The sequence below is a fragment of the Eschrichtius robustus genome, chromosome 15 (assembly GCF_028021215.1).
Source record: "Eschrichtius robustus isolate mEscRob2 chromosome 15, mEscRob2.pri, whole genome shotgun sequence".
NCBI lineage: Eukaryota > Metazoa > Chordata > Mammalia > Artiodactyla > Eschrichtiidae > Eschrichtius > Eschrichtius robustus.
In genome coordinates, this window is record NC_090838.1 from 41,213,468 (window position 1) to 41,238,620 (window position 25,153).

The following is a 25,153-nucleotide window of genomic DNA, read 5'->3' on the forward strand; positions in this document are numbered from 1 at the left end:
CTAATCCCGTCAGTAGGGTTCCCACTCATGACCTCATCTACCTCCCATGGGCCTCACTTCCAAATACCATCACATTAGGGATTAGGTCTTCAACATATAAATTTTGGGGGACACAATTCAGTCCATAACAGACTGTTTCAGGCCCTGTTTCAGAATGTTTCAGCCTTTTGTACTTCCTTTTGTAACATGCATAAATATGCATATTTATTATGGTATTATATATCATATGAAATATTATGTACATGTATAATTATTTAATTCATCTCTATCTCTTCCATGAGACTGGACTCTTTAAACACAGTGATTGAGTCCTTTGCTCATTACTTTTTCTCTAACTGTTTAAATGATAGGTGCTTAGTACATACCTGCTTAATGAATGTTTACATTTGAAGTATAATATAAATTCATATTTAAAAACCATTCTGTGATTTACATATTGGGATTCTACATTATTATCTCACTTTTTACAATGGAATACATTGTAATAGATGCTGAGAAAATACATGTCATTCATGCTAAGAAACTTTGAAAGCACTAAATGCCTCTCTATAAGCTCCTCTGTCATTTGCATTATGGGCAAACTGACAGAAATTTATAGTGTTACATAGTACCCTCTGTGGCTTATGTTTGCTAGATTCTCTTATAAAAAATCACTCTCGGTCCTTTGCTCCAGGAAATCTTAGTCAGGAACGCAGGACTCCCTACAATCTGGTTTCAGTCTACCATCTGGGTTTGTCAGCTCTTCTCCTTCAGTCCACTGTCTCCACTGGAGGCTGGTAGATAAACTCTACCACTTTATCTGTTTCAAAAACATGCCCTGCAACTTTGCCCCTGTCATCCTCCTAACCCCACTGATGGCATTCCAAGCTGAGCTTTTCCTAAGGCTTCACATACATAATCCTATTTAATTCTTACAATGATCCTATGAGGTGGGTATTGTTGTTCAAATTTTAGCTGAAGAAGTTTGGGGTCAGAGAAGTGAAGTAACTTGCCTAAAATGGCTAATAAGTGGCAAATCCAAGTCTCTACCCCAAAGTCTGTAATCCCCAATGTGATACCTTCACTTCTGAAAGGATCTATCCATGTCTACCTACATCCTCAAAGCCCAACTTGGGTGGTACTTCCTCTATCAAGTCTTTGCTAAACACTCTAAGTTCAATGAATTGTCCCTTCTTGTAACAAACATACCCATCATTTGTTGAGTGCCTACCATGTACCAGGACTTCTGTTAAGTTCTTTTATGTAAATTATCTTATTTAATACTCTCATTGACCTTATGAAATTAGTATAACGTTATCACAGAAGAGAAGCTAGCTTCAGAGTGATACCGTATTTGTTCAAGGTCACAGGGCTATAATATTTTACAGAAGGGATTCAAACCCAGGTTGTTCTGGCCCCGGAGCCAGGGTTTTTACCTTGTCATAATCTCCCACGTTAGAAGTACCACCTACCTGACCAGGCATGGCTGTTTATGGGATAATGTGCGACTGTGAATAGTATTAATGAAGTCATCCTAATTAGAAATAATGGCATGGAGTGACCAGTACAACACAGATCCGTATAAAAGAGTATAAATTGGATGGCTATATTAGTTTCCTCTTGCTGCTGTAACTGATTACCACAAATTTAGTGGCTTAAAACAACACAAATTTAGAATCTTATGGTTCTGGACATCACAAGTCCTTAAAAGCAAGGTTTGGGCAGTGCTGTGTTTTTTTCTAGAGTCTCTAGCAAAGAATATGTTTCCTTGTCTAGTTTTTACAGGCTGCCTGCATTGCTTGGCTTCTGATTCTATCCTACAACTTCAAAGTCAGCAGTGTTGTATTTTTCAAACTTTTTCCTTCAACCCTTATACCTCTCTCTTAAAAGGACCCATTTGATTACATTGGGTCCCTCTGGATAATCCAAAGTAATCTTTCCATTTCAAAATCTTCCACTTAATCACATCTGGAAAGCACCTTTAGACAGATAAGGTAACATATTTGTGTTCTTGGGATTAGGGCATGAACATTTTGGGGGGGGCATTATTCAGCCTGCCACAGTGACGGTGGTGTACAGGACATTCAGGTCTCAAGGGCTGGGGAGAGGGAGTTGAGGACTGATTGTTCTGATCCAAATTGTCGGTTTTTTTATTTTAAGGAAAAACAGAGAGAAATGGTTAATCCAAAGGAAGAAAGCTCTAATGGTGAGATTTCAGGCATTGCTACCTGCAGCATTTTTTCAAAATTCAAAAGGTAAACAGTTTCCCATCGTACCAACCTAGAACACCAACCTAGGAAAAATTCCCACAGAGACTTCTCAGGAAGTCCTCACTGAGGATAAACATATGATGATCAAACATCATCTTTGTGAAACTCTTCGATCCTGTTGGAGTGCTACGAGTGGAGACGTGGTCAGACAGCAGGGCAGGGTCTGCCTAGAGGCCCTGCCATGGAGATGACCACACCTGTTTTCTAGGTGATGGAGAGATGGCATCCGAGTACCTGACCTACTTGTCTAAGTTTTCATTGCAAATGAGTTGAAGGGTTGGAACTAAATCTGTGGTTGCTTGAAACTCAGTCTGGTTCCCCTTTTCATTCTGAAATTGAGGGTTGTTTTTAAAGGCAGTGGAGAGAAAAGGGGTGTCAGCTGGGAAAGAACAGAATAGACTGCTGAAGGCCAGCAGCTCAGAGCGGCATGTCAGTGGAGCACTGGATCTCTTTCCATGCTTCACTTCTAAATAGGGCCCTACTTTCCATTTTTCTCCTCTTGGTTCCTTTGCCCTGTTTAAGACAACATCAGGGTCTATGGTGGTGGCCCATGGTGTGGGTGCTTGATACAGGAAAGGCTGGAGGTGATGGAGGAGTATAGGCAGTGCTTTTTCTTTCACCTCCAATTCTGTTCCCATTGCTCAAGTGACTTAGAAGTTAAATGGTTAAAGAGGGCAACAGTTGTTGCAGTCGCAGAAAATGTTTCAGGTTGTTATATGTTTCCTGGTATCTATATTTCCATGTGAATAATACCTTTGAAAACTGGATTCTATTAACTTGACGTTACTCTTCCCCTCCTGATTCTGCAGCAGAGGCAAAATTCTTCAGCATGGGCAAAATGCAGAATGCTGAGTTTTTTTAAAAACACTTTATTGAGGTATTATTGAGATATAAAAAGCTGCACATATTTAATGTATACAACTTGATGAATTTTGGAATAAGATACACCAGTGGTCCCCAACCTTTTTGGAACCAGGGACGGGTTTCGTGGGAGACAATTTTTCCGCGGGTGGAGGGGGCGGGGATGGTTCAGGAGGTAATGAGATGGGGAGCGGCAGATGAAGCTTTGATTGCTCGCCGCTCACCTCCTGCTGTGCAACCTGGTTCCTAACAGGCCGCAGACCGGTAGCGGTCCGTGGCCTGGGGGTTGGGGACCCCTGAGATACACCCATGAAACCATCACCATCACCATCATCAAGTCCATGAACATATTTATCACCTCCCCAAATTTCCTCCCATCTCTATTGTTATTATTATTATTATTATAAGAGTTAACATAAGATCTACCTTCTTAGCAAATTTTAAGTATACAGTACAGTATTGTTAGCTATAGGTGTTATGCTATATAACAGATATCCAGAACTTATTTATCTTATATAACTAAATGCTAAAAATTTTGAGGCTATTAGATCAAGCCCTCAGAACAAAGATATAGATGTAACTCTAGCCTTTTGCAAATAGATATACAAATAGTAAGAGAAATAGATCGCAGGCATTTGCAGAGTTACCTGAAGGAAATAAATCTCTTTACTGAGAGAATTTTAACATCGTTAATTTCAACTAAGGATGTATTCTTTGAGTTGGGTATCTGTTTATTGCATTTAAGATCTTGGTGTACATAATTTGGTGAACTCAGTTAAGACAACACTTTTTGAGTAATGTTGGCTTCACAAGATGTATTGGAGTCTCAAGATGCTACATATTAAACTCTGGGGAAAAAAACGTGAAGCTACAGCATAAGATTTGCCTCAGCTGGTACAGTTTCTTCTTTGTCTATTTACCTCATCCAAGCTGACACCGGTTCTCCTGCTCATTCACATGGACGTGTTAGAGCAGACATGCTCCCCATTTTAAGGAAATTTGCTTTTAAAAGAGTCTGAAGTGAATGATACATTCTACTGTAACTAATACAGAACTGCAGGTAAAAGTGGAGAAGATATTTGGGAAAAAGGGGATTTTCTTCCTACAAATAACCACTGCATTTTATACACTGTTTATATTGATTTTAAATCTCCTTTACCACCAAAAGGAATTTAAATGCTCATTTCTCTCTCGCTGTGATATCTAAGTATTTTTTTCCCTAATGCTTCCATCTCTGGAATGCATACAAATCTGTTAACGGTTGACTTGGGAATGTGCATCCAAAAGGTTGATCAGCTATCATTTCCCAGTGCCAGGGCCAGGGCTGAATCAGCAGCATGACAACCTACAAGCAGCTGGAACATCTGGAACAACATCAGAGGTGTAAAGGGAACGATTTCTCATGGCCAGATCTCAGACTAATTCAAACAAAACAAATTCAATCTGATGATAAATTCACTTTGGCTCTTGCTCTTGTGTTGGAAGCATCAAGTCCTTACCAGGACAACCAGTATGGCTGAAAGGAGAAAGTTAAAACAGCAATTAGATGGTACTAATGTGGCTCCAATATAATCCCTCCCCTGGTTTCAGGTCTTTGCCTGCCAGGGCTCTTGGCCACCATCCCAGGGCTTAATTGCATTTTGCAAGTAGCCATAGTACAATTGCCACTGTATCTCCCTAGCTAATTTCAGACACAGTCCTCATGGCCAATTCACTAAAAAGGAACTGAAATACCTCTGACAGAAAAATGAAAGTATTTTCTAGTTTAAAGACTGACTCAATTAAGGGAATAGTTGGTTCTGAGAGAGAAAGAATAGGGGGCAAAATAGATGAACAAATCATACCCTTGAACTCTAGAATTCTCTTTCAGTAAAACACGATGGAGTAATGGTTAATAAGATTTGAGACATTGCTACTGTTTAAATTTTATATACATTTTCAAGTGGAGTGGATTTTAATTGGAATTTGGCCTTATGGTGATTGAGGGGCAGTGGAGCTTAGTAGAATGGGTACTGGTCTGATTCTGGAGACCACTGGCTCTAGGCCAGGTGAACTTCATTTTAGTCTCGCCTAGGCTAGTTGCTAAATATATAAACTTGGAGAGGCCACTTGGAAATTTAATATCTCCATTTTCTCATCAACATATTGAGGATAAAAAAATTTTTCCCTTATCTAATTTTCAGGATTGATTGTTAAAATACTTGGAAATTTACAAAATGATGAGTTTAAGGTCTTATATTAAAATCTACCTAGGAAATATTTCTAGTAAAAATAAATAGATGTTTGTCAACTACAGTCATCTATAAAATTGTAAGGAAGGCTGGAGGAAAATTTTTTAAAAAGTATGAGTTTTAAGGAAGATGAACAAAAAGCAGCCACAAAATGAGCACATGGGAAATATTACCTCCTAGAGCTAATTCTAATGAGAAGAGACAAACTCCATTTTTCCATTAGGCTACAGTGCAGTGGGAATGGAGCTGCTGGACCACCAGTTGACACCTATGAGCACTTACAGGGCACTTAACACTATGCTGGCCATTGTGGGAATTAGAACACTCCAGTCTCTTTTCTTAAGGGGCTCATAATCTAGCTGAAGAAACAAGACCCAGATATTATGCCACTGGACAAGAAAATATGTACTTATAAATTGTTCAGTACACATTTAAAGGTCAGTAAAAGTTGAGGTCCTAGAAAAGAAAAAAAAATAAAAGAACAGAACAGTTTAAAGAGGCTTCATGGAGGAGACAGGATTTGAGTAGGGACTGAAAGATTGTTAGGATTTGAAAATAGAAAATAGGAAAAAGTTTAGCTATTTCAGGAGAGGGGAACATACTGAATAAAAGTGTAGAGGAGGGAATAAAGATGATGAAAAGAGAGGCAGCTTTGTTAATTAAAGTATGATTTATAAACCTTGTTTATAGCTCCTACATACGTATGCGGGTATGGCAAAGTTTCTCACCAAAAAGGCATCATACATTTAATACCCATACCAAACAGGAAGTCATGTAATTTATAAACGTCTGAATCTTCCTGAAAGATGACAGAGACCCTAGACAAACAAGGTTCACCTGAAAAAGGTGAAAATACTTCAAGTACAAAAGAACAGATGAAAATAAAAAGACCAAATTTAATAAGGGCCAGAATCAGGTGTCAAAAGTCGAGTTAGAGAATCGAGTTCAAAATCAGAGAGATGAGGTCAAACAAGAGCAGAATCTCTAGAGAGGGCTCAGAAAAGAGGGCGCTGAACCTTTGCCTCCAAGACCAGCTGGTCATCAAGGCTTCCTTTTATGAGCTAACAGAAGACATTCAAGAGTCTGATTCAGAGTCCTGGGGGTTGAGGAATGGACGGGAGGCCATTTAGATCAATGCAATGACAGCTTTCAATTATCAAATTCTACTTTGCAGTCCTGTTCCCTTAAGATCCTAGTCATAGGAAAAAAGCTGATGCTTACTAAGGCACAGAACCTGAAAGAGGCTTTAAATAGGTCTTCTTGTTTTATTTTAGTTGAATTATTAATACCAATAAGTTTGGAGGAATCTCTGGGAAGATTTGACTTTATAGGCTGGAAGAAAAAATAATTAAGGTCAATTATATTTTGAAACATCAAATTTTGATTTCCAATAATTATAGGGCAATGTTCATCCTATACTACCTGAGATAACAAGAGAGACTTAGGGAGGTAAAATTGAATTTTCGAAGTACTGTGCTTTGAATATGTCTACAGGGTAGTCTCATGTAGATTTACTAATTCTCTCTGCAGCTTTCTCCAGAGAGACCAGCATTCCTACATGGAGTATCAATGCCCACTTTTGCAGAGGTAATGCTTATAGTGCCTGTGGTATTCTTATAGCAACCTCAGCCCAAAGAGCAGGCTTGGCAGAAGCAAAAAAGGGAACACAATGAGAATAGTTGTTACAAAGCCCATTCACTTTATTAAACTTTATTAATAAGTTTAGTGAAGTCAGCTCAGAGTCTATTAATTAGATTCTTGCATAATATTGATTTAATGATCTGGATTTAGTTAATCTGGCTAACCTTTTCTTCCTGGTACTTTTGGTTCTGTTTTAGCTCATCAGTAAAAAAAAAAAAAAAACCAAAAAACAAAGAATAGAAGTTATGAGCCATCAACACAATCAATTGAATTAGCATGTGAAAAAATCTAGATGCTTACTGCATAGCTTAAACCAAAATAAATGCCAGATGGACTGAAATTTTAAACATAAATAACAGAAGCCTGAGAGAACTAGAAGAAATAAGTGAATAATTATACTTGGTAAAGGAGAATTGCCTAGGCATAGTCCCCAAAACAAAGCTCATAAGGGAAAATATTGTTAGATTTGATAACATAAAATTTTTAAATTTGGTAAAGCAAATAAATCAATAACCCCAAATTAAAAGGCAAATCACAGTCTGCAAAAGCATTTATAATACATTTGACAGATAAAGGATTAATTTCCTTAAGGAAATCTTATAGGTCAGTAAGAGAAGACAATCCCAATGGAAAAAAATGAAATAATAAACATAAGAATGTGTGTCATCACTAGTGATGAAATAAATCTAATGTAACTAACAATAAAAAAAACACCGAGCTCGTAAAAGAAAAATACCCAGTGTTGATAAGGATCTGGGGGAAAGATAATCCCATACACTGAAATAACAATGGTTAAATTTTATTTAATACATGTTATATGTATCAGATCCCATTTTATATTTTTATGTAAATTTTCACATTTAATCTTCAGAACAACTGTATGAAATAGATAACATTATTTTGCCTATTTTTTAGATGTGGAAATTAAGACCTAGAGGGGTTCAGTAAGTTGCCAATTACCAGAGGTTATTAAGCTAAGATTTGAACCTGGAGTCTACCTCAGAGGCCCATAGTCTTACTCATCACTGTGAGGTTATCTCTGTTTAAGAGGGATATAAATTGATAATGACTTTCTGGAAGACAATCTGGCAAAAACCAATTCAATTGCAAAAGTTGTTAAACTGTTCATATCCTTTTACCCAAGAATTCTTCGTTTAAAAATACAGTAAAAATAGTGAGAAGAATGCAAAATTATACGTGCAATGATATTTATTAGAGTATGGTCCACAATAAGAAGATAATGCAAATAGCAAAGATATAGGAAATGGCAGTGCAACTTTAAGGGACATCTATAGTGGAATGTTATGCATATATTACAAAAGATGACATAAAAATATAATGAGGGTCAGGGAAATATGCTTCATTTGAGTTCAAAAAGCCTAGTACAACAGCTCCTGTATTCAATGTGTTGCCAAGTCGAATTACAAGCTCTTCTCTGGTAATAATATACTTTTTATTATAAACATTTAGAGAGCCCTCTATGTACTGAGTATTTATGACCAAATATCTTTGTTGTCATGGAGCTTACATTCTAGTGGGGGAGACAGACTATAAACAAGAATAAAAGAGGAAAATAGCATATCAGAGGGCAAAGAGAAAAAAATAAAGCATATGCAATGTTGGCAGGAGGGTGACAATTGAAATTTAGGTGGAGTGACCAGGAAAGACCTCACAGAGAATATGGCTTTTTATCAAACAACACTTATCCCATGAGGAAATTGAAATAGAGAGTAAAGAAGTCATTTCGCTGAGGTCTAGCACCTAGTTAGTACAAGAGGCAAATGCGAGCACCCTGATTCCACTCTGCTATAAATAAAAACAGAGTTGTATTTATAATTATTAATAGTAATTATTTATGCGTGGTAAGATTTGTTGTTTTTTTTTTTATGTTGATTTTTTTTTGAAAACCACCGTGTTTGCTGGTGTATAAGACACATGGTGTCTTTTTTTTTTTTAACATCTTTATTGGAGTATAATTGCTTTACAATGGTGTGTTAGTTTCTGCTTTATAACAAAGTGAATCAGCTATACATATACATATATCCCCACATCTCCTCCCTCTTGCCTCTTCCTCCCACCCTCCCTATCCCACCACTCTAGGTGGTCACAAAGCACCGAGCTGATCTTCCTGTGCTATGTGGCTGCTTCCCACTAGCTATCAGTTTTACATTTGGTAGTGTATATATGTCCATGCCACTCTCTCACTTCGTCCCAGCCTACCCTTCTCACTCCCTGTGTCCTCAAGTCCATTCTCTATGTCTGCATCTTTATTCCTGTCGTGCCCCTAGGTTCTTCAGAACCTTTTTTTTTTTTTTTGGTTCCATATATATGTGTTAGCATATGGTATTTGTTTTTCTCTTTCTGACTTACTTCACTCTGTATGACAGACTATAGGTCCATCCACCTCACTACCAATAACTCAATTTCGTTTCCTTTTATGGCTGAGTAATATTCCACTGTATGTATGTGCCACATCTTCTTTATCCATTCATCTGTCAATGGACACTTAGGTTGCGTCCATGTCCTGGCTATTGTAAATAGAGCTGCAATGAACATTGTGGTACATGACTCTTTTTGAATTATGGTTTTCTCAGGGTACATGCCCAGTAGTGGGATTGCTGGGTCATACGGTAGTTCTATTTTTAGTTTTTTAAGGAACCTCCATACTGTTCTCCATAGTGGCTGTATCAATTTACATTCCCATCAACAGTGCAAGAGGGTTCCCTTTTCTCCACACCCTCTCCAGCATTTATTGTTTGTAGATTTTTTGATGATGGCCGTTCTGACTGGTGTGAGGTGATACCTCATTGTAGTTTTGATTTGCATTTCTCTAATGATTAGTGATGTTGAGCATCCTTTCATGTGTTTGTTGGCAATCTGTATATCTTCTTTGGAGAAATGTCTATTTAGGTCTTCTGCCCATTTTTGGATTGGATTGTTTGTTTTTTTGTTATTGAGCTGCGTGAGCTGCTTGTAAATTTTGGAGATTAGCCCTTTGTCAGTTGCTTCGTTTGCAAATATTTTCTCCCATTCTGAGGGTTGTCTTTTCATCTTGTTTATGGTTTCCTTTGCTGTGAAAAAGCTTTGAAGTTTCATTAGGTCCCATTTGTTTATTTTTGTTTTTATTTCCATTTCTCTAGGAGGTGAGTCAAAAAGGATCTTGCTGTGATATATGTCATAGAGTGTTCTGCCTATGTTTTCCTCTAAGAGTTGTATAGAGTCTGGCCTTACATTTAGGTCTTTAATCCATTTTGAGTTTATTTTTGTGTATGGTGTTAAGGAGTGCTCTAATTTCATTCTTTTACATGTAGCCATCCAGTTTTACCAGCACCACTTATTGAAGAGGCTATCTTTTCTCCATTGTAGATTCTTGCCTCCTTTATCAAAAATAAGGTGACCATATGTGCATGGGTTTATCTCTGGGCTTTCTATCCTGTTCCATTGATCTGTATTTCTGTTTTTATGCCAGTACCATACTGTCTTGATTACTGTAGCTTTGTAGTATAGTATAAAGGAGGCTGATTCCTCCAGCTCCATTTTTCTTTCTCAAGATTGCTTTGGCTATTCGGGGTCTTTGGTGTTTCCATACAAATTGTGAAATTTTTCGTTCTAGTTCTGTGAAAAATGCCAGTGGTATTTTGATAGGGATTGAACTGAATCTGTAGGTTGCTTTGGGTAGTATAGTCATTTTCACAATATTGATTCTTCCAATTCAAGAACATGGTATATCTCTCCATCTGTTTGTTTCATCTTTAATTTCTTTCATAACTGTCTTATAGTATTCTGCATACAGGTCTTTTGTCTCCTTAGGTAGGTTTATTCCTAGGTATTTGATTCTTTTTGTTGCAGTGGTAAATGGGAGTGTTTCCTTATTTCTCTTTCAGATTTTTCATCATTAGTGTATAGGAATGCAAGAGATTTCTGTGCATTAATTTTGTATCTTGCTACTTTACCAAATTCATTAATTAGCTCTAGTAGTTTTCTGGTAGCATCCTTAGGATTCTTTATGTTTGCTATCATGTCATCTGCAAACAGTGACAGCTTTACTTCTTCTTTTCCAATTTGGATTCCTTTCATTTCTTTTTCTTCTGTGGTTGCTGTGGCTAAAACTTCCAAAACGATGTTGAAAAATAGTGGTGAGGGTGCACAACCTTGTCTTTTTCCTGATCTTAGAGGAAATGGTTTCACTTTTTCACCATTGAGAACAATGTTGGCTGTGGGTTTGTCATATATGGCCTTTATTATGTTCAGGTAAGTTCCCTCTGTGCCTACTTTCTGGATGGTTTTTATCATAAATGGGTGTTGAATTTTGTCAAAAGCTTTTCCTGCATCTATTGAGATGATCATATGGTTTTTCTTCTTCAATTTGTTAATATGGTTTATCACATTGATTTGCGTATATTGAAGAATCCTTGCATTCCTGGGATAAACCCCACTTGATCATGGTGTATGAACCTTTTAATGTGCTGTTGGATTGTGTTTGCTAGAATTTTGTTGAGGATTTTTGCATCTATGTTCATCAGTGATATTCTCTTTCTTTGTGACATCTTTTTCTGGTTTTGGTATCAGGGTGATGGTGGCCTCATAGAATGAGTTTGGGAGTGTTCCTCCCTCTGCTGTATTTTGGAAGAGTTTGAGAAGGATAGGTGTTAACTCTTCTCTGAATGTTTGATAGAATTTGCCTGTGAAGCCATCTGGTCCTGGACTTTTGTTTGTTGGAAGATTTTTAATGACAGTCTCAATTTCAGTGCCTGTGATTGCTCTGTTTATATTTTCTATTTCTTCCTGGTTCAGTCTCAGAAGGTTGTGCTTTTCTAAGAATTTGTCCATTTCTTCCAGGTTGTCCATTTTATTGGCATATAATTGCTTGTAGTAATCTCTCATGATCCTTTATGTTTCTGCAGTGTCAGTTGTTACTTTCCTTTCTCATTTCTAATTCTATTGATCTGAGTCTTCTCCCTCTTTTTCTTGATGAGTCAGGCTAATGGTTTATCAATTTTGTTTATCTTCTCAAAGAACCAGGTTTTAGTTTTATTGATCTTTGCTATCGTTTCCTTCATTTCTTTTTCATTTATTTCTGATCTGATCTTTATGATTTCTTTCCTTTTGCTAACTTTGGGATTTTTTTGTTCTTGTTTCTCTAATTGCTTTAAGTGTAAGGTTGGGTTGTTTATTTGAGATGTTTCTTGTTTCTTGAGGTAGGATTATATTGCTATAAACTTCCCTCTTAGAACTGCTTTTGCTGCATCCCATAGGTTTTGGGTTGTCGTGTTTTCTTTGTTGTTTGTTTCTAGGTATTTTTTGATTGCCTCTTTGATTTCTTCAGTGATCTCTTGGTTATTTAGTAGTGTATTGTTTAGCCTCCATGTGTTTGTATTTTTTACAGATTATTTCCTGTAATTGATATCTAGTCTCATAGCATTGTGGTCGGGAAAGATACTCGATACAATTTCAATTTTCTTAAATTTACCAAGGCTTGATTTTTGACCCAAGATATGATCTATCTTGGAGAATGTTCCATGAGCACTTGAGAAGAAAGTATATTCTGTTGTTTTTGGATGGAATGTCCTATAAATATCAATTAAGTCCATCTTGTTAATGTATCATTTAAAGCTTGTGTTTCCTTACTTATTTTCATCTTGGATGATCTGTCCACTGGTGAAAGTGAGGTGTTAAAGTCCCCTACTATGATTTTGTTACTGTTGATTTCCCCTTTTATGGATGTTAGCATTTGCCTTTTGTATTGAAGTGCTCCTGTGTTGGGTGCATAAATACTTACAATTGTTATATATTCTTCTTGGATTGATCCCTTGATCATTATGTATTGTTCTTCTTTTTCTCTTGTAATAGTCTTTATTTTAAAGCCTATTTTGTCTCATATTAGAATTGCTACTCCAGCTTTCTTTTGATTTCCATTTGCATGGACTATCTTTTTCCATCCCCTCACTTTCAGTCTGTCTGTGTCCCTCGGTCTGAAGTGGGTCTCTTGTAGACAGCCTATATACGGATTTTGTTTTTGTATCCATTCAGCCAGTCCATGTCTTCTGGTTGGAGCATTTTATCCATTTACATCTAAGGTAGTTATCATTATGTATGTTCCTATTACCATTCTCTTAATTGTTTTGGGTTTGTTATTATAGGTCTTTTCCTTCTCTTGTGTTTCCTGCCTAGAGAAGTTCCTTTAGAATTTGTTGTGAAGCTGGGTTTTTGGTGCTGATTTCTCTTAACTTTTGCTTGTCTGTAAAGGTTTTAATTTCTCTGTCAAATCTGAATGAGATCCTTGCTGGGTAGAGTAATCTTGGTTCTAGGTTTTTTCCTTTCATCACTTTAAGTATGTCCTGCCACTCCCTTCTGGCTTGCAGAGTTTCTGCTGAAAGATCAGCTGTTAACCTTATGGGGATTCCCTTATGTGTTATTTGTTGTTTTTCCCTTGCTGCTTTTAATGTTTTTTCTTTGTATGTAGTTTTTGATAGTTTGATTAATATGTGTCTTGGCGTGTTTCTCCTTGGATTTATCCTGTATGAGACTCTCTGTGCTTCCTGGGCTTGATTGACTATTTCCTTTCCCATAATAGGGAAGTTTTCAACTATAATCTCTTCAAATGTTTTCTCAGTCCCTTTCTTTTTCTCTTCTTCTTCTGGGACCCCTATAATTCGAATGTTGGTGTGTTTAATGTTGTCCCAGAGGTCTCTGAGACTGTCATCAATTCTTTGCATTCTTTTTTCTTTATTCTGCTCTGTGGTAGTTATTTCCACTATTCTATCTTCCAGGTCACTTATCCATTCTTCTGCCTCAGTTATTCTGCTATTGATTCCTTCTAGAGGATTTTAAATTTCATTTATTGTGTTGTTCATCACTGTTTGTTTGCTCTTTAGTTCTTCTAAGTCTTTGTTAAACGTTTCTTGTATTTTCTCCATTCTATTTCCAAGATTTTGGATCATCTTCACTATCATTACTCTGAATTCTTTTTCAGGTAGACTGCCTATTTCCTCTTCATTTTTTTGGTCTGGTGGGTTTTTACCTTGCTTCTTCATCTGCTGTGTGTTGCTCTGCCTTCTTATTTTGCTTAACTTACTGTGTTTGGGGTCTCCTTTTCACAAGCTGCAGGTTCATAGTTCCCGTTGTTTTTGTTGTCTGCCCCCAGTGGGTAAGGTTGGTTCAGTGGGTTGTGTAGGCTTCCTGGTGGAGGGCACTGATGCCTGTGTTCTGGTGGATGAGGCTGGATCTTCTCTTTCTGGTTGGCAGGCCTGCATCTGGTGGTGTATTTTGGGGTGTCTGTGAACTTATTATGATTTTAGGCAGCCTCTGTGCTAATGGATGGGGTTGTGTTCCTGTCTTGATAGTTGTTTGGCATAGGGTGTCCAGCACTGTAGCTTTCTGGTCGTTGAGTGGAGCTGGGTCTTTGCGTTCAGATGGAGATCTCAGGGAGAGCTTTTGCTGTTTGATATTACATGGAGCCGGGAGGTCTCTGATGAACCAATATCCTGAACTCGGCTCTCCCGCCTCAGAGGCACAGGCCAGACACTTGGCTGGAGCACCAAGACCCTGGCAGCCACACGGCTCAGAAGAAAAGGGAGAAAAAAAGAAGGAAAGAATGAAAGAAAAATATATAAAATAAAATAAAGTTATTGAAATAAAAAATTTTAATAATTATTAAAAATAAAAAAAGTAAAAAAAAAAGGACAGACAGAACCCTAGGACAAATGCTAAAAGCAAAGCTATACAGACAAAGTCACACAAAGAAGCATACACATACACACTCACAAAAAGAGAAAAGGGAAAAAATATATTTGTATAAAAAAAAAAAGGAAGAGAGCAACCCAATCAATAAACAAATCTACCAATGATAATAAACTCTAATTACTAAACTAAGGTAAACATAAAATCAGAAACAAATTAGATGCAGAAAGCAAACTTCAAGTCTACAGTTGCTCCTGAAGTCCACCACCTCAATTTGGGATGATTCGTTGTCTATTCAGGTATTCCACAGATGCAGGGTACATCAAGTTGATTGTGGAGATTTAATCCACTGCTCCTGAGGCTGCTGGGAGAAATTTCCCTTTGTCTTCTTTGTTCTCACAGCTCCTGGGGTTCAGCTTTGGATTTGGCCCCGCCTCCACGTGTAGGTCGCCTGAGGGCGTCTGTTCCCCGCCCAGACAGGACAGGGTTAAAGGAGCAGCTGAATCGGGGGTTCTGGCTCACTCAGGCCGGGGGGAGTGAGAGGTATAGAATGCAGGGTGAGCCTGCAGCGGCAGAGGCCGGCGTGACATTGCAACAGCCTGAGGCGTGCCGTGCGTTCTCCCGGGGAAGTTGTCCCTGGATTACGGGACCCTGGCGGTGGCGGGCCGCACAGGCTCCCAGGAGGGGAGGTGTGGATAGTGACCTGTGCTTGCACACAGGCTTCTTGGTGGCTGCAGCAGCAGCCTTAGCATCTCATGCCCGTCTCTGGGGTCCGTGCTGATAGCTGCAGCTCGTGCCCGTCTCTGGAACTCGTTTAGGTGGTGCTCTTAATCCCCTCTCTTCACGCACCCCAAAACAATGGTCTCTTGCCTCTTAGGCAGTTCCAGACTTTTTCCCGGACTCCCTCCTGGCTAACTGTGGCACACCAGCCCCCTTCAGACTGTGTTCACGCAGCCAACCCCAGTCCTCTCCCTGGGATCCGACCTCCGAAGCCCGAGCCTCAGCTCCCAGCCCCCGCCCGCCCCGGCGGGTGAGCAGACAAGCCTTTCGGGCTGGTGAGTGCTGGTCGGCACCGATCCTCCATGCGGGAATCTCTCTGCTTTGCCCTCCACACCCCTGTTGCTGCGCTCTCCTCCATGGCTCTGAAGCTTCCCTCCTGCCACCCCCTGTCTCTGCCAGTGGAGGGGCTTCCTAGTGTGTGGAAACTTTTCCTCCTTCACAGCTCCCTCCCACTGGTGCAGGTCCTGTCCCTATACTATTGTCTCTGTTTTTCCTTTTTTCTTTTGCCCTACCCAGGTACGTGGGGAGTTTCTTGCCTTTTGGGAAGTCTGAGGTCTTTTGCCAGCTTTCAGTAGGTGTTCTGTAGGAGTTGTTCCACATGTAGATGTATTTCTGATGTATTTGTAGGGAGGAAGGTGATCTCTAGGTCTTACTTCTCTGCCATCTTGAAGGTCTCTCCACATGGTATCTTTTAGTGCTGATTTGTCTGGCTGTAATAGTGGTGAAGACGTAGAAGAGTAGCATATTAGAAATCTCAAAACAATTTTTGAATGGTTTTCAGGGCCCACTAGACCAACTCATTTCTCTGGCTTCTACCGTAGTTGCTGTGCTTCAGTTAAACACTCCGATTCTCATCAGGATAACCTTTATCTCCCCGATATGGGGTCTCCAAAATGGCTTCTCCTCTGGCCCATCTGTATGAAGGCACCACCATTATCCAAGCCACTGGCTGTCTCCTTCTTTTACTTCCTACTCCTCTGACCCCACATTCAGTTAATGGCCAAATCTAATAGATTTTTACATCATAATTTTCTTACATATGCCCTCTTATTTCCATTGTCATAGCCATAGCACCAATTTAGGGTTTAATACTCTCCCTCTCCAGGAGACCAACTCTAGGATAATAGCTGGCTTTAACCAAACCCCATCAGGTCACTCCCCTGATCATACACTTTCAGTGGTCACCACGGTTCCTATTAACGTACATGCAAATTCCTTAACCTGCTATTCATGGTTAAAAGGGAAGGACATTTCCCATCTTATGTTTTAATCCCAACTGTACATATTTCTAGTCCAGCCATGACAGGGATAGTAATGCCCACCAAATAACCTACTTTCCCCTACATTTTTCAGCTCTTTGCAGTTAGGCAAGACATATGGCTAGTTTTGGTTAATTGGCTGTGAGCAGAAAAGACATGTGTTACTTCTGTGCCAGAATGTAGAAGAAGAGGTGGGAGTTCTACATGTGTCTTTATTCTCTGGAAGCAACAGATGAAGCTGCATATTTCAGATCATACAGCTACAAAATGGTAACATCTGAATCCCCACTGATCTTTGATGGATATACAGTGTGAGCAAGAAATAAACCTTTGATGTGTTGGTGTGTTGTTATGTTGAGCTCCTAATTTGTTGTCATAATCTAGCCCATCTCAATTAATACATCAACCATAGTGGGTGAACTCACCAATTCCTGCCCCACTTTGTGCTTTCCCATATCCTTACATTTGCCTTGGCTTGTCTCTCCATTGGGAACTTTTCTTGAATCAATTCCTTCATCCCATCATCACATTACTCGTTTAAATTTTACTCATCCTTCCAGAATCATCACAAATGCCAACCTGCCTTGGTCCTTCTCCTTATTTGCCCAGTCAGATGTAATTTATCTTTCTTCTAATCATAAAGAAACTTGGTAGTTACCGTTTTGATTGCTCTTCACAAATTCTGTCTTGTATTGTAGTTATTGGTATACTTATTTTTCCTCTCAGTTAGAATAGCAGGCCCTTCTGAAGGTCTGAATCATATGTATGTGTCTAACCTTCACAGCCTCTTATATCTAATAGTTTTCTGAAAAAACTATTTGTGAAACTGAGTTGAAGACTCATAAGTGTACACTATAATTTTCAAAATCTCTACCATAATGGCTAAAAGAAAATGTGATTTGGGTGTTTGGGGAACTAACTTTCATATAATGATTTTTTAAGCAAATTCCGTTAGTTTCCTGTTTCTCTTCTATATCCATCATTAAATGGTGAACTTCTTTGCACTTTTGTCCTCTCAAGACCAATGTCTCAAGGGCATTGCTTGGTACAAAATTAAGTGCTAGATAACATGTCAGTGAAGAAGGAAAGATTCAGTACATAAAATATTACTGTATTAAAAATTGAGTTAGCTAATATTTAATTGCATACAAGACCTCTAGACCTGGAAAGAGCCATTGACATATAAGATGAGAGAGTTTTAAAGCTAATAGGGATAAGGGAAATGAAAACTAAATTTTGAAGGTGTTACATTTTGAAAAAGATTCTCATATATAGTGTATCATCACTTGATTGTTATAATCACTCTCTGAAGTAGGCAGGTATCATCCCCACTTTAGACATGAAGAAACTAAATCCCAGAAAGTTTAAGTGACTTGTGCAAGGTCAACAGTTGGTTTAAAAGTAGAGTTTTCAGACATCCTAATTCCTGGTCCACTGCTCTTTATTCTGTATATTATTGCCTTTCCTTATCTAAGTTCAGGACAAGGAACATCTTAGTATCATCTTTATGCTTGTGTAATGTGTTATTTTGGCAGCATCAAGTAGATAAGTAGCTGAAGAAGGCACATGCTCACACATGCACACACACACACACACATACATAATTATACATGCCTCCTCCAGTCTAGGCTAAAATAGAATTAATCCTGTGTTCGTTGTTGGTGAATGCTGAATCCTTCCATATCGGTGTCTGTGTTTAAGAATAAGGCAGTATACACACTCTGTAATTGAATGTCAGGAAATATGAAAATATATTGTTTTATTGCTACTGTTCATTGATTTACGGAAGTGATTTATCGTCGATGGACATGCAGTACAACAAATCACTTTGCTGACACTATCAGCTGCCTTAACTAGGTTGTCAGTTCACGACATTAAAGGTAATGGATGGTGATTATTTTACAGTAATGGGTTTAATCAGTGCTTTGAATGACTTTAGCAGTCATGTCAGAGTAGAGCCAGACTCATTCATCAAGGCAGCATTTTGTTTACCAACATCATCTATAAGTCATTTGATTGTTGACAATCATCAGCAAATACCTCTCAGGCACAGTTTTATCAGCTATGGAAATCTGCACAGCTGCAGCCTGCTAAGTCACTCCGTGGGGCTGTCTGAGCAGACACAGGTGGGGAGGGATGCCCTTGCCGTAAGCCCCTAGAATGGAGGCTCCCGCCAACTGGGCTTCCAGTCTTCTCTCCATTCCCATGGATTGGATTCTTTCGTTTCCATCTCTTCAACCCCCTGATTTCACAGGGCCTTTAGTCACCCAGAAAGATTTCAGAAAGACCTAGACGGTAGGAAGATGAGAAGCATGTGATCTTATGGCTTGAATCAGCTCAACACAGCTAAACACATGGTCTTGGCTCTGTTGCTTGTAACTAGTCACGGTGGGAGTCACAGTGGCAGTAAATCTACTACTGAGGTTCAGATGTGTCTGGGCAGGTTTGGTGACCCAATGGGGTAGATGTACCAAGTACCTAATTTTGTAAGAGATTGTAGGGCTTCTGATAGTAAAGCTCAACATAAAGCTAGGACCTTTTTTGACCCTTTGAGAATTTCATATTTCTCGCCAGAAAAAATTACATAATACCACATTTATATATATAATTTTAGTGAGTTTGCAAACTCTGTGAAGCCTCGCCATAAAGTAGAGTGGTTAGGATCTTGGATTCTGGAGGCAGCCACACTTGGCTAGAATATCTGCTCTGCCCGTTAGCAGTTATAAGCCTTTGCACAAGTGACTAAACATCTTTTGGTTTCATCTATAAATAGGAGTTGACAATATTACCTTTGTCATGGGGTGGTTGTGAATATGAAATGCATTCATGTGGGTAAAGTGGTTAGCACCATGCCCTACACAGAGTAAATTTTCAAAGAGTGTTGGTTCTTATTTTTGTTATTGTGTTTTACTTATGAATTCAGTTTCAGAGGCCACGTCCTAATGGATAGGAGAATCAGAAAGCCGAATTAAAGTAGAAACAAAAATTGTCTGAATTCATTACTGTGTTTTTGCCCTGCTCCTCTACTCAATTTTAGATGCAACCCCAGCGAGAGACACAAGGGAGGAAAACAGGAGCCATAAGTAAGAAATTGAAAGAAAGAGTTGTTCTGAAATTTGGGAGCAGGATGCTCTACAAGTTGCATTACCTTGGTTTTCTGTGTAACAGGATATACTACAGAACACATACCTTTGGCACCTTATAGGTCCCAGGGCATCAGTGGGGGTACAGTGCCCAGGGGGAGGCAGCGGTGCTGGATGGGAGATGGCAGATCATTAGGAGTGCCAGCAAGAATGCTCAGCGGAAGCAGCAGTGGGAACTGGCAGATGCCATAGTAGCTGGAGGCACCATGGACCCAGAAGTACTTGGAACATGACTTAGTAATTCAAAGAGTGGCCAACAGAGTGCAAAGAAGAACAGAGAAACCATGCAGTGGCTGAAAGAACAGTTTGATTCTGAGCATATGTGGGATGTTCCCTAAGGGCTGCCAGAAATTATTTGGGGAAGCATACATCACAAGAAGTTAGAGACCCTAAAACTGGCAGGGTGGGGACAAGAGCCAGAGAAGCACTGGTCCACCATACTTAGCAACATGTCTTTCTTTGGCAGAGCCATTTCTCCTCTCCTGGCCTCATTTTTCTCCTCCATAAGCTGAGAGTGTTAGTCAGGATATGTAGACTCCAGTGGACAAGAAATAGGTAGAGATATATCAGATCGTCTAAGAGACTGGAGCCTAACATATATAGTTGGGGCTTTCAAGGAATCTTATCAGAATTTATGTTTGAGATTTGGTAGATGTTGAATAGGATGGAGGTGGGAGGTTAGGATGGATAGGGTGTGTGTGTGTGTGTGTGTGTGTTAGGGTTGACAGAAGGCATATTTAAACTCCACATGTTATTATGATTGATATTTTTAGGTCAGGCCATCTCTGATTTCCTTTCAGGTCCATGATACTAAAAAATTTTGCTGCATTAATTGACTTCTTATAATCATCTTTAGTTTCCTTTTATAAATCTATTCTTATTTTTAGACTGGTCTAAGCATCCCTGGTCATGGAGGGAGTAAGGCCTTCTAAGTCAGATACTATAGGAGAGACATTTGATAAGGATGGTACTCTCAGGTAGTCTAAGGAATGAATACAAATATAATAATAATAGTAACATTCATTGAGTGCTTGCAATGTGGTAAACACTGTTCAAAGTGCTTTTCATGCATTATCTCATTTAATCTCACAACAAGCTTATGAGGTAGGTTTGGTCATAGATTAAAAGAAATGCAAGCACATAGAAGTAAAAGAACTTGCCTAAGATCACTCAGCTAAAAAGTGGTAGAACCAGGCTTTGAACCCAAGCATCTGATTCCAGGGCTGTTGACCCCTGTTCTACACTGCATGGGTATGACTAATGCATAGAGTGAATTAATGCACAGTTAGTGGGGAAAATGACTCTCAGAGTCATTTTCTCAGACTCTCAATTAGACACTCCTCTCAGACCACAATTAGCATGTAGGTGGGTAAGGAGCCTCTCCCGTACTTTCACTGAATGGATGACAAACTTGCTTTTCTCCTAATGTTTGAAATAACTTAAGACATGACACAACTTCTTAGCATGTTATATTTGCACTAATAATACCCTCTTTGGTGCTGAAGGGAAGCAGAATGTGGGGCAGGCTGGCTAGGGAATCACAAAGGGACCATAGCAGACATCTGAGCCTGGAGCCCAGAAGACACCTTTTGTCTGCCTCGAAACTCAACTGGGGACAGGCTACACTCTTGAAACCTGGCAAACTCCTTTTTGGTTTGGATGAGCAGTCTTCTCTCTATACACATCTCATGGAAAGAGGATCATGTCAAGGAAGGAGAGACCACTGAGCGTCACCACCAGGATGTTGAGATCCCCACCATGTTCCTGTGGCAGCACCAGGGGACAAGTGTGGACAATGAACCCCAAAGGAGTGGCAGAGAAGAAGGAAGGGAGGGAGGAATAAAAGAAAAGGAAAAAGGAAAGAAAAGCTCCTAAAATCCTACTTTGGATGCCAGTGGAAGAAAGTGATGATGAGCCTCTTTCCAAAACAAATTTCCTTTATTTAATAGCGTGGACTTTATTAGAGAAACATTTTTTCACCCCATTTGTCACTGCAGAAAGCTAGGAAATATTCAGATTTAAACAACTGGTGTAAAAAAGAGGAGACTATAAAGGAAACTTTTATTGCTTTTGAAATAACCCCATTTCCTCGTATCTCCATGATGCAATAAGAGCTATCTGCCTCCACTCAGGCTGCAGGAAATATAAACATGTAAGTCTTCTCTCTGCCAAAATCATCTTCTCTCATCTCCGGATGACAGAAAAGACACTCAGGAAGTGGGTAGTGGGGAAGGCAAGAGGGTCTTCAAAATGAGTTTGTTCAATTTGTGATGAGTGAAAGCTACAGAGATATTTCTTCATTTACTAAAATGCCTTCTCGCTAAATGCCCTTCACAGATCTCCAAAACGCGGGCACACCTGCTCAAACACCAGAATTTTCCACTTGTAAGGAGCTTCCCTTACCAAGAAGTAGTGTCACAGCTCAGGAGAAATGACAAGTGCTCATAAGCAGGAAATCTATACCCCTTTTTCTCCTGCTGCAAGGCGAAGGATGGAAGGTGGAATCGCTCTTTACCTTTGAAAACCCAAAGGCTCAACTAATTGAAATTTGAAGGCACGTAAATAATCAAAGTTTCACATAGATTTCAAACATTAATTGAGGGCCTGTACAAACATAAGATAAGCCATTAAATGGTAATGCAAAACAGAATATAACCAGGTGATCAAATAAACTGTACAAGAGGAGATATCAGTGTGGGCTGAGCTAGTTAGGTAAGTTAGGTGAGGCTTCAGATCACAGTGGTCCTTGAGGAAATGATAGACTACAAAGAGTTGAGGACAATTAGAAGACAGAAAGCACATTAGCAGGGCTTTAGAGATGGGAGCATTATCGAAAAGCGGGGTGACCCTCGTGAGTATAACTCGATTTGGCTATAGGTATGTGTGTATTTAAATCACTGTCTGAAAGCATGCTAATATTACCATAATTTTCGATGAATAACACCTGACTCATATGTAATTTTCAACACTTCCAAACTAAATGGATGGGTGACATCTAGCAAAGTTGTGAAAAAATAGCAATGTCAGTGTGGCAGATTTCCTTCCAGAAGAATGAAGGCGAGAAGGAAGATAGTGTCTTGAAGTGGTGCTTTTGCTTTGCAATGTGTATCATTCAGCTCTGTTAACGGTTCAACCAATTCTATATTGTTGAGAAATATCCACAGATAATTTTATTCACACTAATTTTGAATCTTTAATAGAAATCATGCATCCTATATATGCTCATTGTAGGAAAAATTTTAAAATGTAGATTAAAAAATAAAGAAAAAGTTCTTATAACCTCACTGTTGCTTATAGAGATAAATTAATATTTGGGGATGTCCCCTTCAGACTGTGTATATGAGATATGTGTGTTAGAAAGTGATTATAACGTGCATACAATTTTGGTAGGTTATATGTACTATGACTCCCAATGAATCATTCCTCCATGTACACACATGCCTTCGTTTAGTCCCCTCCCGCACTGACTTTGGGATTAGCCCTGTGACTGTCACTGGGCAATGGGACATCAGAAAGCATAATCCAAGTAGAAGCTAAGCCTCGTTAAGGATAAAAGACCACCTTTATAGATAGGTCAGTCCAGTCATCCTAGATGTCCCAGATAAGCCAGGCCCCTGGTGAGCCTCTAGCTGCACTGCCTAGCACTCCTGCATCAGTGATCCCAGAAGAATCCAGCAGAAAGGCTCCTTAGCCAACCAAAAGATTATAAGATGTGCTATAGTTATTTTAAGCCATTAAGTATTGAGGTATAACAGATGCAGTATTTTAAAACTCATTTTTCATTTAATATACTGTGAGCAATTTCTTACGTTCTTAAATAGAACTCAAGAACTCTATTTTTAAACCATTTCATCACATTCCATTACAGCGTGGACCATAACCTGTTTAGCTAATGCCTTACAGTTTGACATGCTTACATTTAGTTTTTAATGTTCAGTTGGTGACTCCGTAATGCCACTGCCACTCTATGTGGTTCAGGGAATGTAAGCTTATTTTAAGACAAGTTTATGTATCACTACATTCTAAACTGTTTGAGAACAGTAGCCATGAGTCAATCAGCCTTTTTTCCCCTAAGCCTTTGCACTGTGCATGGCAAATAGCGCTCCAAATATTTCTTGAATAAAAAAGAATAAATAAATGTTTGAAAAATAGCAGTTAATAGCCTATAAATTTCAATAGTGTGTCATATCCAGGCAAAAGGTAATGGGGAACTCTTGGTATTGGTGGTCTCTCTTCTTCTACCTTGCACTTTTATGCTGTCCAGAAGCACTGAGAAATGAATGTTCCCAATGAATTCAGTGTTGCCACATCAAAATTTATTATTCCCATGTCCTATTCTCTCATTGTCCTGCTTAGAGTGGAGGTGACAACTAGCTAAGCTGATGAACTAATTTGTACAAAACTGATAGTTTACCATGTTTAGCAAACCCAAAGATATGTATGTTCATAAAGAAATAGTTTGTATTTCCTCAAATCATACAACATTACACGTATTCTGATCTTTATGACAAGAAAATACTTCGAGGCAATGTGCTGTTTTAGGGATTTTGTTTCTTTGGTTCCCTCTGTAAATAAGGATAATTCAGAGATGGCCATGACGTATTTTTCAAGAAATTACCACCCTTCATTCAGGCTAATCCAATATTCAATTTAGGTTTGAATTGAAATGTTTTAGAAAGGTAAAATAATCAAGATAACAAGTTCTTTTTCGCATTAACCTCTAGGACAACTTGTGTATTTTGTTTCCTTTGGATAAAGGGAAGTACATTGTAATCTTCATTTTTAATTAGGTTTTAAAGTATATTTAATCCCCAGGTTAAAGCAGCATATTATTCATGTTTAACAGAGAAAATGAACAACCTTAAGAATGTCAGTTTCAGATTGAAGCTATTTGGATAACACTGTCTAGGAGACACCAAAACTTTAAAAGACATTCTTGTAGTTTCAGGCTTTGACCCAGAAAACTCTTTTCCTTTACCGCTTTTCATGGTTAACCATTTTTGAATACCCACTCATTTTACTTCACTTTCCCCATCATAGCATTCTCTGTCTTTGGCAGGCAAGGGAAAGAGAATCAACATTCCTTGAGCACAGCCTGTGGTCCCATGAAATAGACACTATTATTCACATTTTATAGCTAACAAAATTGACACTCAGATGACTACAAAGGACACTGGTTTATAGAGCTGACACTCAGATCTCTCTAGATCCAAAGCATGCTGTTTCTGAAACTGAACGATCAGAGGGCCTAGATTCTAGTCATGGTTCCTGCAATACTTCTGAGGTCTTGAGCAAATTACATGAGCCTC